This window comes from Portunus trituberculatus, chromosome 45 (assembly GCF_017591435.1).
Source record: "Portunus trituberculatus isolate SZX2019 chromosome 45, ASM1759143v1, whole genome shotgun sequence".
Classification (NCBI taxonomy): Eukaryota; Metazoa; Arthropoda; class Malacostraca; order Decapoda; family Portunidae; genus Portunus; species Portunus trituberculatus.
Genome location: NC_059299.1, coordinates 11050375 through 11064305, shown reverse-complemented (window position 1 = coordinate 11064305; position 13931 = coordinate 11050375). Strand labels below are relative to the sequence as shown.

The 13931-nt window shown below is 37.8% G+C and overlaps 1 protein-coding gene across 6 annotated transcripts in view; it reads left to right on the top strand.

Annotated features, from left to right (window-relative positions):
* LOC123519221 (signaling mucin HKR1-like) overlaps positions 1 to 13931 on the top strand; it is a 153986-nt gene that overhangs the window by 86132 nt on the left and 53923 nt on the right. The window lies entirely within an intron of this gene.

The window sequence follows — 13931 nt, the reverse complement described above, 5'->3', positions numbered from 1 at the left end:
AATTATTTGTATTACAGGGTCTTGTTTTTTTCCTGAGTTTCTCTCTTTACTACCTCTGAAAATTTTACCTTTTCCTCTTCCTGTTCTTACTTCCATGCATTTTGTAATTCCTGCAGCTTGTTTTGCTTGCAATTTCTACTCTATCCTCATTCCCATCTTGTACATTTTGCTGTAGGCTCCTTATGGAGTCTTCATAGTTGTGACATGTAGCTTTTAGTAAATAATTTTGTTTCTGTATCTCCTGTATCTCCTTTAATCCTTGACTAATTGCACTAACCTTCTCACATTCAACTAACCTCAATCTCAGTTCTGTGTTTTATGTTATCAGTCTGTCCCGCTTGTCCGTTAAACTCAACATCACTTCCTTCATGTACCTTATCTCTCCACGTTGATCAACCTCCTCATATTGCCTCTTTCATTCCTAAATCCAGAAAATTCCTTGTCCAAAGTATCCACAGCCAATCTTCTCAGTCTAACAGATGTTTCAATAAGTCGCTGGTTTTCACAAGATGGCATTTGTTTTGTTGTCATATGTCTGGCCACACCACTCACTTCCATCTCTCTATCCATTTTTTCTGTCTATACGATCCAAACACTTATCATAGAAACAGGAGAGCCCTATGGCCCCCTATCCCCCTGTACATATGTCTAGGTCAGGCTCCAACTCCCTGTTGAAGCTTTCCCTGCAAGTTGCTCAGCATGTCTTTTTGGCACAGTGTTGACAGTGTGTGTGTATTTACCTAGTTGTACTTACCTAGTTGTAGTTTTACAGGCCTTTATACTCGTGTGGCCCCGTATCCATATCTACACTTATCCAATTTCTCTTTAAAACTATGCACACTCATTGTTGACACCACTTCCTCACTCAAACTGTTCCATGTCTCAACACATCTTTGTGGGAGACTATATTTTTTAACATCTCTCAGACATCTTCCCTTCCTCAGTTTCTTACAATGCAATCTTGTGCTTCTAATGTCATATTCTTCTTTCAGGATTAGTTTCTCATTATCCACTTGATCTATTTCATTAATTAATCTATAAACTTGTATCAGATCCCCTCTCTCTCTTCACTGTTCCAGGGTTGGTAGATCCAAAGCCTTTAGTCTATCCTCATATGTCATCCCTTCAAATTCAGGAACCATCCTTGTAGTCTCCTTAGACACATGCTGCATATTCTAACTGGGGTCTTATTAAGGTACATAATATCTTCATCATTCCTTCATCTAGGTAGTGGAATGCAAGGCCAATATTTTGAAGCATGTTGTATGTTTTCCAAAAAATCTTGTTAATGTGTTTCTCCGGAGACAAGGTGTTTTGCACGGTTACTCCTAAGTCTTTCTCCTCATTGGTCTCTTTAATTTTCTCATCACCCAGCCTGTAATCCCTGTTTGGTCTGTATCTACTTCTTCCCATTTTCATAACATGGGTCTTGTCTATATTAAATTCCATCTGCCACTCCTTACTCCACTCATTTATTTTATCAAGATCTTCCTGTAACTTGTTACAATCTTCCACATTCTTTACTCTCCTCATAATTTTAGTATCGTCCAAAACATGTTCATGTAACTGTCAATTCCTACTGGCATATCATTAACATAAATCAAAAACATGATGGGACCCAGCACTGACCCTTGTGGAACTCCACTGGTTACCTTCTTCCACTTGGACTTCCTTCCTCTCACCACTGTTCTCATTTCTCTTCCCATTAAGTAATTTTCCATCCATTTTGCTAGTTTATCATTTATTCCTCCAATCTTCTTTAGTTTCCACATCAGTGTATTGTGTGGTACTTTACCAAAGGCCTTTCTCAAGTCCAGGTAGATAGCATCCACCCATCCCTCTCTATGTTGTAATATGTCAGTCACTCTTGAATAAAAACATAATAAATTGGATACGCACGATCTTCCTTTTTTGAAACCAAACTGCCTTTCAATCAGAATGTTTTCACTTTCTAGATACTCACTCCACTTAGCTTTAATTACTTCTTTACATAACTTGCACAATATACTAGTCAATGACTATGGTCTATAATTTAGCAGTTCCATTCTACTACCATTCTTATATATAGGCACAATGTCAGCTCTTTTCCACTCTTTCGGGACTAATCCTGTTCGTATGGAGGTTTCCACAATATCAAATACGGGGTTCAACAATTGATCCTTACATTCATATAGCAACCTCCCAGATATGCCATCAGGCCCCATTGATTTATTAATATCCAGATTGCTTATAATTTTCCTTACATCTTCCTTAGTAACCATGATGTCCTGCATTTGGTTTATTTCTGTAGGCCTTCCTCCCATAAAATGCTCCTCCTTTGTAAACACTTTGCAAAAGTTATTCAAAATTTCAGCTATATCTCCAGCATCCTCATATACTTCTCTGTTCATATTCCTTCTGTGCTGTTCTCCTTACTTCAACATTCCTTGCTGTTTTGTAAACTTCTCTTGATAATACATCACTGTTTTTCTTAAGTTTCTTCCATGCCTTTTCTTTGTTTTTTTTTTGCTTCTTTACAATTTCTATTAAACTACTGTTTATTATTTAAAGTCCCCTTTCTGTGATATGTGATATGTGTGTGTGTGTGTGTGTGTGTGTGTGTGTGTGTGTGTGTGTGTATTCACCTAGTTGTAATTTTACAGGGCCTGGGTATCATACTCGTGTGGCCCCGTCTCCATATCTACACACATCCAACTTTCCTTTAAAACTATGCACACTCCTTGCTGACACCACCTCCTCACTCAAACCATTCCACACCTCCACACATCTTTGTGGGAAACTATATTTCTTCACATCTTTCAAGCATATTCCTTTGGCTATCTTTTTACTATGCAATCTTGTAGTTCTATTTAAGTTTTCCTCTCTCAACATCATTTGCTCATTATCCACTTCATCCAGTCCGTTCAACAGTTTATAAACCTGTATTAAATCTCCTCTTTCTCTTCTTTGTTCCAAGGTAAGCAAATTCATTTCTTTTAATTTCTCCTCATAGGTCATTTCTGCCAATTCCGGAACCATTTTTGTTGCCATTCTCTGCAATCTCTCCAACTTCCTTATATGCTTCTTTTTATAAGGGAACCAAACCACTCCAGCATATTCCAATCTTGGTCTAATTACCGTACTGATTAATTTCTTCATCATATCTTTATCCATATAATGGAAGGCTAATCCAATATTTTTTTATCAAATTATACGTTTCTCCAAACATCTTATCAATATGAGCCTCAAACTGCCCATGGTCTTGTATTATCACTCCCAAATCCTTTTCCTTTTCCATCTTTTTCAACAATACTTCTTCACCCATCTTATATGACCCTCTTGGCCGTCTTCCACTCTTCCCCATCTCCATCACATGACTTTTGCTCAGATTAAATTCCATTTGCCACCTCTTGCTCCACTCCCAAATCTTATCCAGATCTGCCTGTAAAATTTCACAATCTTCTTCACTCTTCACACACCTACACAACTTCGCATCATCCACAAACAAATTAATATAACTGTTTACTCCCTCTGGCATGTCATTAATATATACAAGGAAAAGTATTGGTGCCAGCACTGAGCCTTGTGGGACTCCACTCTCCACCACCAACCAGTCCGACTTTGCATCCCTTATTACCGTTCTCATCTCCCTCCATCTCAAGTAGTTTTCCATCCACTTTAACACTTTTCCTTTCAGTCCTCCATAAATCTTTAATTTCCATAACAGTCTCATGTGAGGTACCTTGTCAAAAGCTTTCTTTAAATCCAAATATACACAGTCCATCCATCCCTCTTTCTCTTGTATTTTGTCAACCAATTTTGTCTCTTGTATTTTGTGTGTGTGTGTGTATTTACCTAGTTGTATTTACCTAGTTGTAGTTTTACAGGGCCTGGGCTTTATGCTCGTGTGGTCCCGTCTCCATATCTACACTTATCCAATTTTTCTTTAAAACTATGTACATTCATTGCTGATACCACTTCCTTACTCAAACTGTTCCAAGTCTCAACACATCTTTGCGGGAAACTAAATTTTTTAACATCTCTCAGACATCGTCCCTTCCTTAGTTTCTTACTATGCGATCTTGTGCTTCTAAAGTCATATTCTTCTCTCAGGATCAGTTTCTCATTATCCACTTCATCCATTCCGTTAATCAATTTATAAACTTGTATCAGATCCCCTCTCTCTCTTCTCTGCTCCAAGGTTGGTAGATCCATTGCCTTTAGTCTCTCCTCATATGCCATCCCTTTAAATTCTGGAACCATTCTTGTAGCCATTTTTGTAGTCTCTCTAATTTTCTTATGTGTTTCTTTTTATAGTCCATACAACTCCTGCATATTCCAATCTAGGTCTTATTTTAGTACTTATCAATTTCTTCATCATTTCCTTGTCCATATAGTGTGTGTGTGTGTGTGTGTGTGTGTGTGTGTGTGTGTGTGTGTGTGTGTGTGTGTGTGTGTGTGTGTGTGTGTGTCTGTCTGTGTCTATGTTTACCTAATTGTAGTTTTACAGGGCCTGGGCTTTACACTTGTGTGGCCCTGTCTCCATATCAACACTTATCCAACTTTTCTTTAAAACTATGCACACTCATTGCTGACACCACTTCTTCACTCAAACTGTTCTACGCCTCAACACATCTTTGCGGGAAACTATATTTTTTAACATATCTCAGACATATCCTCTTCCTCAATTTTTCACTATGTGATCTTATGCTTTGAATGTCATATTCCTCACTCAGGATCAGTTTCTCATTATCCACATGATCCATTCCATTCATCAGTTTATAAACTTGTATCAGATCCCCTCTCTTCCTTCTCTGTTCCAGTGTTGGTAGATCCATAGCCTTTAGTCTCTCCTTATATGTCATCCCTTCAAGTTCTGGAACCATTCTTGTAGCCATTTTTTGTAGTCTCCAACATCCTTATGTGTTTCTTTTTAATGGGGTGTCCGCACAACTGCATATTCTAATCTGGGTCTTATTATAGTACTTATCAATTTCTTCATAATTTCTTTGTCCATGTAGTGAAACGCTATTCGAATATTCCTTAGCAAATTGTCTCTCTGAAAATTCTATCTATATGGCTTATTGGTTGATTGTTTTCTTCCATTGTCACTCCCAAGTCCTTTTTCTTTTTTACTTTCTTCAGTTCTACTCCATCTCCCATCTTATAGATTTTCACTGGTCATCTTTCTCTCTTTCCCATTTTCATGACATGGCTTTTGTCTACATTGAACTCCATCTGCCACTTTTTACTCCATTTCCAGGTCTTACTTAGGTCTTCCTGCAGTATTTCACAATCTTCTTTTTGCTTTATAACTTTGCACAGTTTCACATCGTCCACAAACAGATTTCTGTTCACTCTCTCTGGCTTGTCATTTATATATATGAGAAAAAGTATTGGCACCAACACTGACCCCTGACACTCTGCTCTCTACTGCTCTCCAGTTGGGCTTCATATCTTTAACTACCATTCTTATTTCTCTCCCCCCAAATAATTTTCCATCCATCTTAATGTGCTTCCCTTTAGGCCACCCCTCTCTAACTTCCACAGTAATCTTGCATGTGGCACTTTATTAAATGCCTTTTTTTTAATCCAAAGAAATACAGTCAACCCATCCCTCTCTCTCTCTCTCTTGTACTCCTTCAACTATTCTAGAGTAGAAACTCAGTAAATTTGTTACACACGACCGACCTTTTCTAAAACCAAATTGGCTATTTGATAATAATTTGTTGTCTTCAAGGAACTTGATCCATTGTTTCTTTATTACTCTTTCACACATTTTACATATTACATTAGTTAGTGATACCAGTCTGTAATTTAAAGGTTCTTCCTTCGTTCCACTCATATATGGGAACCACCTCAGCTCTTTTCCATTCTACTGGTACTGTTCTGTTTTCTATTGAGCATTTTATGTTGTATATAGGACTTGCTAGTTCTTCAGTACATTCTTTCACTATTCTGCCTGAGACTTCATTCGGTCCCATTCCTTCTCTTCATCCAATTTCTTCATTAACTTTTATTTCAAGCTTGGTTACTTTAATCTCTATTACCCTGTGGCCTTTCAAATTTTGATTCCTTAGTAAAGACCTCCTTAAATTTACTATTTAACAATTCTGCCATACTTTTTGGGTCTTCCACCATTCCATTCTTCTTTTAACCTTTCTATTGTTTCTTTCTACCTTATTTTCCCCTTAATGAATCTGTAGAACAATTTTGGTTGCTCCTTATATTTTTCGACAGTGTCCTTTTCATAGTTCCTCTCCTCTTCCTTCCTTACTTTAACATATTCATTTCTCGCTGCCTTGAAGTTTTCCTTTTTTACTGGATTTCTATCTCTCCTCCACCTTTTCCATGCTCCATCTCTTTTCTTCTTTGCCCTAGCACACCTTGCGTTTAACCAATCTTTCTTTCCTTCTTCTTTGGGTCTATATTTCAGGACATATTCCCTGACTCCTGTTTTGTATATTTCCAAAAATAAGTTATATTTATCTTGCACCTCCCTCTGAGTTTTCCATCTCCCAGTTAAGGTATTTGAAATAGTTCTTGAGATTTTTAATATCAGCCTTTCTTAAATTTAATCTATCTCCTTTGTATGATTCATCTCTATCATCTTTTCCCTCTTTAATATCCGTTTCTAATATTACATGATCACTCTTTCCCAATGGGCACTTATATCTTATATCATTGTTAATTTGTATACTCCTTGTAAAAACCAGGTCCAATTTCACCAGGTCGTCGTTTCCTCTGAATCTTGTGTTTTCCTTCACTCTTTGGTCCATCATATTATCTATCATTAGGTTCAGGAATCTTTCTCCCCTGGCTTCTTCCCCCATACCTCTTTCATAATTTTCCCAGTACACTTCTTTACAGTTAAAGTCTCCTACTAATATAATTTTTCTCCTTTCTTTAATGATTTTCATTAGACTCTTTATTGTATCATCTATCATGTCTTTATATTCTTGATTGGTCCATGAATTTGTTATTGATGGCACATATGCTCTAATGATTGTTAACTCTTTTTTATTAATATGCATCTTAACATACAGTACTTCTGCTTTTCCTTCCCCACATTCCACTTGGTTTACCACCATCTCTTTCCTTAACATTATCATGTCTCCTTCTCCTCCTTTACCCCCTCTGTCTTTCCTCCATACGTTATATCTATTATCTATGTCTCTTTTGATTGCTTCGTTTAGTTTTGTTTCAGCCAGGCATACAATATCTGGTTTTTTTTTCTTTATGTAATATTTTCATTCTAATTTCCTTTGATAGAACCCCGTCTATGTTTGTATACACCTAACCCTTGGCTATCGCGCCCAATTGGGGCTGAAATAGCCGCGCCATAGCTGAAATAGCCATAGCCGAATTGAACAATTAATGGTGAAAATTGTTATCGGTGCCGCAACCACAAATTTTACTCCTAATATCCCTCATTTTTACCCTTTTTTTTTAATTACTGTATAATCCATTGGTACCAATTAAAACATGTCAAGGTTATAACATAAAAAAATCACATTAGCTTAGATATCCCATGACGTCATGACCAAAATGGCTGGGCGCATTCATAAACAACATTTCACAGCTATTCTGTCTTGTCTCATTGGTTTCTTTCTGATGGTAGGAGGACTAGAGTTGGTGGTCATTGTGAGCAGAAAAAATGGTAGAATCTGTCTATCACTGTCTAGTGGGGAGGATGCGCACTCAGAGACTGTTTTTCATCTTCGCGCGAAGGCAGTTTTGGCCAATGAGTGCTCAGATATCCCATTGTCATCTCTCACATAGCAGACATCTGAGGTCGTGATAATGAAATTTTAGCAGCTTTTCATGGGTGCGTGATAGCAACGCGATAGCTGAAGTCATGATAGCCGAGGGTTGACTGTACATCATTTTTAGTTTCTTGCCCTTATCATTATTAAACTTGCTCCACTGTTTCCTCCTCCTTCTCTTTTATATACCATTTCCTTATTCTGTCTCCTAGAATTCTCCAAAAAAATACATTTCATTATTTTTTTTTTCATTTACTGCTGCTGCCAATTTGTTGTATCTCTTCCTTTCCTTCTCATTTATATTTTTCCTTATATGTATTTCCTTGTAGCCTTCTGTTTCTCTGAGTTTTGTTGTTCTATATAATATCTCTTCTGTTGCTGCTTGTGATTTTAGTAGTATATTTTAATTGGCCTCGTTGTTCCATCTTGATAAGGTCCCACTCTGTGTATTTCCTCTACTTCCTTCTCTAGGTTCTACCTATCTTCATCGTTTAGATTTTTAGCAGGTCTTTGACTGATATTATTTCCTCTATTCCCTTCTTGGTCTATATTTTGCATTTTTTTCTTTCACTCCAAATATGATTATACTCTTTCTTTTCTGCAATTTCCCTTGTGTGTGTATTTACCTAGTTGTGTGTGTGTGTGTGTGTGTGTGTGTGCATTTACCTGGTTGTATTTACCTAGTTGTAGTTGTACGGGGCCTGGGCTTTATGCTCGTGTGGCCCCGTCTCCATATCTACACTTATCCAATCTTACTTTAAAAGTATGCAGACATTACTTCATTCAAACTGTTCCACGTCTCAATACATCTTTGTGGGAAACTATATTTTTTAACATCTCTCAGACATCTTACCTTTCTCAGCTTTTTACTATGTGATCTTGTGCTTCGAATGTCATATTCTTCTCTCGGGATCAGTTTCTCATTATCCATTTGGTCCATTCCGTTGATCAATTTGTAAACTTGTATCAGATCTCCTCTCTCCCTTCTTTGTTACAGGGTTGGTAGATCCATAGCCTTTAGTCTCTCCTCATATGTCATCCCTTCAAATTCTGGAACCATTCTTGTAGCCATTTTTTGTAGTCTCCAACTTCCTTATGTGTCTTTTTATGAGGGGTCCACACTACTGCATATTCCAATCTGGGTCTTATTATAGTACTTATCAATTTCTTCATCATTTCTTTGTCCATGTAGTGAAATGCTACTCCAATATTCCTTAGCAAATTAAGTCTCTCTAAAAATTCTATCAATATGGCTTACTGGTTGATTGTTTTTTTCATTGTGTGTGTGTGTGTGTGTGTGTGTGAGTGTGTGTGTGTGTGTGTGTGTGTGTGTGTGTGTGTGTGTGTGTGTGTGTGTGTGTGTGTGTGTGTGTGTGTGTATTTACCTATTTGTGTATTACAGGGCCCGAGCTAAGCTCTCTGTGACCTGTCTCCTTGTCCATTCCTGCCATATCTCTCATCTGATTGACACACACCACGTCAACGACATCACTGCTCAGTTTATTCCACTTATCAATGCTACGATGCGGGAAACTGTATTTTCTCACGTCATTTAGACAGATGTCCTTTATTAGCTTTTTTCCATGTCCTCGGAGATGATTACTTGTGGTCACCTTTATCAACTCTCTGTCCAGTATGTCAATCTTGTTCACCAATTCATACATAGTTATCATGTCTCCTCTTGTTCTTCTCTCTTCTAATGTGGTCAGCCCCAGCTTCCTCAGTCTTTCCTCATAGTCTAACTCCTGAGTCCTGGTACCATCCTTGTTGCCAGCCTCTGTACCCTTTCCACCTTCTTCACATTTTTCTTCATATGCAGTGACCAGACACATGCTGCATATTCTAACTGGGGTCTTATTAAGGTACATAATATCTTCTTCATCATTCCTTCATCTAGGTAGTGGAATGCAAGGCCAATATTTTGAAGCATGTTGTATGTTTTCCAAAAAATCTTGTTAATGTGTTTCTCCGGTGACAAGGTGTTTTGCACGGTTACTCCTAAGTCTTTCTCCTCATTGGTCTCTTTAATTTTCTCATCACCCAGCCTGTAATCCCTGTTTGGTCTGTATCTACTTCTTCCCATTTTCATAACATGGGTCTTGTCTATATTAAATTCCATCTGCCACTCCTTACTCCACTCATATATTTTATCAAGATCTTCCTGTAACTTGTTACAATCTTCCACATTCTTTACTCTCCTCATAATTTTAGTATCGTCTGCAAACATGTTCATGTAACTGTCAATTCCTACTGGCATATCATTAACATAAATCAAAAACATGATGGGACCCAGCACTGACCCTTGTGGAACTCCACTGGTTACCTTCTTCCACTCGGACTTCCTTCCTCTCACCACTGTTCTCATTTCTCTTCCCATTAAGTAATTTTCCATCCATTTTGCTAGTTTATCATTTACTCCTCCAATCTTCTTTAGTTTCCACATCAGTCTATTGTGTGGTACTTTATCAAAGGCCTTTCTCAAGTCCAGGTAGATAGCATCCACCCATCCCTCTCTATGTTGTAGTATGTCAGTCACTCTTGAATAAAAACATAATAAATTGGATACACGATCTTCCTTTTCTGAAACCAAACTGCCTTTCACTCAGAATGTTTTCACTTTCTAGATACTCACTCCACTTAGCTTTAATTACTTCTTCACATACCTTGCACAATATACTAGTCAACGATACTGGTCTATAATTTAGCGGTTCCATTCTACTACCATTCTTATATATAGGCACAATGTCAGCTCTTTTCCACTCTTTCGGGACTAATCCTGTTCGTATGGAGGTTTCCACAATATCAAATACGGGGTTCAACAATTGATCCTTACATTCATTTAGCAACCTCCCAGATATGCCATCAGGCCCCATTGATTTATTAATATCCAGATTGCTTATAATTTTCCTTACATCTTCCTTAGTAACCATGATGTCCTGCATTTGCTTTATTTCCGTAGGCCTTCCTCCCATAAAATGCTCCTCCTTTGTAAACACTTTGCAAAAGTTGTCGTTCAAAATTTCAGCTATATCTCCAGCATCTTCATATACTTCTTCCCATTTTTACCTTTTCTATTGCCTCCCTTTATTTAGTTTTCCATTTATGAATTTGTAAAACATTTTGGGTCACTATCACAGTTTTCCACCACCCTCTGTTCATATTCCTTCTGTGCTGTTCTCCTTACTTCAACATATCTATTCCTTGCTGTTTTGTAGACTTCTCTTGATAATACATCACTGTTTTCTTAAGTTTCTTCCATGCCTTTTCTTTGTTCTTTTTGCTTCTTCACAATTTCTATTAAACCACTGTTTATTATTTAAAGTCCTCTTTCTGTGATATGGCACAAACTTTTTCACAGCAGAGTTATACAAATCCATAAATTTATCGTATTTCAATTGCATATCCCTTTCCTGGTATACCACGGACCAGTCAATTTCATTAAAGAACTCCCTTATATGGTTATAATTTGCCCTAGTATAATTTAATTTTTCCTCCTGCGTTCCACAATCTTATTCGTGCTTAATTCCGTATCCAGCTCAAAGCTTAGGACATCATGATCGCTTTTCCCAAGGGACATTCATGTTCAATTTCCTCTTTTAGAGAGATTCCCCTGGTAAATACCAAATCCAACCTTGCTGCAACATCTTGTCCCCTGCACCTTGTTGGTGATCTCACCCACTGTGTCATCAAGTTATTTGTTGCTACCTTTAACAATTCTTCTGCCCACTCACCACCGTTCACCACTTGTAGTCTTCCCACACTATTTCTTTGCAATTAAAGTCTCCAACTATCATCACTCTATCCTTTCTGATGAGTTCTTGCTTCATTCTGTCTAGAGTATTTCTCATCACCATTTGGTACTGTTCATATTCCCAAGCACTGGTTCTGGGTGGTATGTATACTGTTATAATATTAATGTCCCTCTTGCCATCTGTTATAAGCATACTTATCACTTCCTCATTTCTCTTACTATAGTTCACCTCCTTCACTATCAGATCTTCCTTAGTAAGAACCATTATACCACCACCTCCTTTATTTTTCTATCATTTCTCCATACTTTGTAGTGTTTTACAACAAACCAGTCTAGCTTTATTTCGGCCTTAGCTTTGTTTCCACTACACACTTTATGTCTGGTTCGTTATTTCTTAGATAATCCATACATTCTAGCCTCTTAGACAGAAATCCATCTATGTTCGTGTAAGTCACTTTTATTCCATTCCTAGTCTCGTTCTTCCATGTAATGCCTATTCTGTCTGTTTTATCCACCCCTTCTTTAGCCTCCCATTTCTCATCCTCCAAAAAAACTTGGTCTTTTCCTCCTCCGTTCTTTTGTCATTCCTCTCCTTCACTTCAGTTACAAACTCCTTCATTTTCATTCGCTCATCTTGTGACATATTTCTTCTTATGTAAATTGTTTTGGTTTCCTCAGAGTCCTTAAGTTTCCAAACCCTCCTCAACAAGGCCTCTGCTGCCACCTGAGACTTTAATTTCAATTTTAATGGTCTATTCTTGCCTTCCTCAAAAGCTCCCAATCTCACAATTTCTTCTACCTCAGCATATAGGTCCTCTTCTTCGACAGAGATCTTGTTCAGTAAAGATTTAATCCTGTCATTTTCCTTATCCCTATTGTCCTGCCAGTTCCTGTTAGTTTCTTCCCTCAATCCTATTATGATACACATTTTTTTCTTTTCAGCAATATCTCTCACCACATACTCATTTTCCTTTAGTGCCTTTACCATTTCCCTCTGCGTATTTCCTTTATTTTCCTCTTCCTGCTTTTTCACTATCTCCCTAAACGACCTTTGTACCTCCTGATGTTCATGGTTCACTTCTTTCATCCTGGTATCAATTAGATTAAGGCATTCCTCCTTCCTCAAGTCCCCTTCGGATATTTTTATCTCCATTTCCATGAGTTTAGCCTTCATCTCTTCACATTGTTTCCTTAGTTGTTGGTTTTCTTTCTCCATCTCTACTTTTTCTTTCAATAGCTCTTTATTCACTAACATTAACAAATAGATCTCTTTTTTGAACAGATCATTCTCGGCTAGAACTCTATCCAGTTTTTCTTCTATGGACAAAATGTTTAGGAACTTACTTTCCAGTGCCTGGATTCTTGCATCCATATCTAGTTTCTCCAGTCCTTTTGGCGTAGTTATGAAACCTTCTAAGTTTCTGGCTTGTCTAGCTGATTACGGCCAAAACAATCACCGCCCACACTCTCCTTTCAGGGATCACTCTCCATATCCCTCACTTTCAACACTAAGCGACAGTAGGACATTAACAGGACACTAACTTAGAGTTACCCGGGCCCTGTAACACCATAGGTATTTTCCTTCTTCCCGTCCGCAACCGGAGACGAGCTGTCCTCTCTCAGCGACAGCGACGGTGCGTGTGTGTGTGTGTGTGTGTGTGTGTGTGTGTGTGTGTGTGTGTGTGTGTGTGTGTGTGTGTGTGTGTGTGTGTGTGTGTGTGTGTGTGTGTGTGTGTGTGTGTGTGTGTGTGTGTGTGTGTGTGTGTGTGTTGTAGTTTTACAGGGCCTGGGCTTTATGCTCGTGTGGCCCCGTCTATATCTACACTTATCCAATTTTTCTTTAAAACTATGTACACTCTTTGCTGACACCACTTCTTCACTCTAACTGTTCCAAGTCTCAACACATCTTTGCGGGAAACTAAATTTTTTAACATCTCTCAGACATCTTCCCTTCCTCAGTTTCTTACTATGCGATCTTGTGCTTCTAATGTCATTCTTCTCTCAGGATTAGTTTCTCATTATCCACTTGATCCATTCTGTTAATCAATTTATAAACTTGTATCAGATCCCCTCTCTCTCTTCTCTGTTCCAGGGTTGGTAGATCCATTACTTTTAGTCTCTCCTCATGTCATCCCTTTAAATTCTGGAACAATTTTTATAGCCATTTTTTTGTAGTCTCTCTAATTTCCTTATGTGCTTCTTTTTATGGGGAGTCCACACATTTCCTGCATATTCAAATCTAGGTCTTATTTTAGTACTTATCAATTTCTTCATTATTTCTTTGTCCATGTAGTGAAATGCTAATCCAATATTTCTTAGCAAATTATGTCTCTCTGAAAATTCTATCAATATGGCTTACCGGTTGATTGTTTTCTTTCATTGTCACTCCCAAGTGTGTGTACACTGCATGTGTGCATGTATGTGTGCTATATATG